We start from the raw sequence: 795 nt of genomic DNA, 5'->3' as shown, positions 1-795 counted from the left end.
CTTTTCAAAGTAAAGCAAATAAAGGTGTATAAACCGTTTGGCCCGATATGAATAAAGCTAACATAAAAACACTATGCTAGATATACAGACTCTATCTGTCCTAAATACAATGTTTATATCTTAAGAAACTTCCTAAAGCGTCTTTAGACTATAATATCTGGTTAATAACTAAATGTTGTATTTTATTTTGAAAGGGTAACCGTTTCACTTTCATTTTTGTGTGAAGCGGTTTGAGCTAGCTTAACTGAACGAGCAGTGCGCATGCGTGAAACAGAGGGAATCCATACACGTCAGCACAGTCAATAAGGGTTATAATGCGTTTCATCACCTTAATAAAGGTTTACAAATTGTGGCTCCAATCTCGTAGCCATGTTCTCATACCAGTGCTTTTCCAGAATTCTGACTTTAATCTCAGAATTCTGACTTTAATCTCAATATTCAGACTTTTTTCCATTCTGACTTTTTTCTCAGAATTCTGACTTTAATCTCAGAATTCTGAGAAAAAAGTCAGAATGGAAAAAAGTCTGAATATTGAGATTAAAGTCAGAATTCTGAGATTAAAGTCAGAATTCTGAGATTAAAGTCAGAATTCTAAGGAAAAAAAAGTCAGAACTCTGAGATTAAAGTCAGAATTCTGAGAAAGAGAATTAGAATTTCTACTTTTTTTCTTATATTATACAGAAAAAATTTAAAATTTAAAAATCTGTTAACTTTTTTTATATTTTCAGTGGCCCTAATCCTCTTCCTTAGCAACCTGAGCAGCTGGAAAAAAATTTTCCAAACATTTTGGAGACA

Source organism: Cyprinodon tularosa, unplaced genomic scaffold, assembly GCF_016077235.1.
Source record: "Cyprinodon tularosa strain WSP-4 unplaced genomic scaffold, ASM1607723v1 ctg674, whole genome shotgun sequence".
Classification (NCBI taxonomy): Eukaryota; Metazoa; Chordata; class Actinopteri; order Cyprinodontiformes; family Cyprinodontidae; genus Cyprinodon; species Cyprinodon tularosa.
This window is presented reverse-complemented; position numbering follows the sequence as displayed.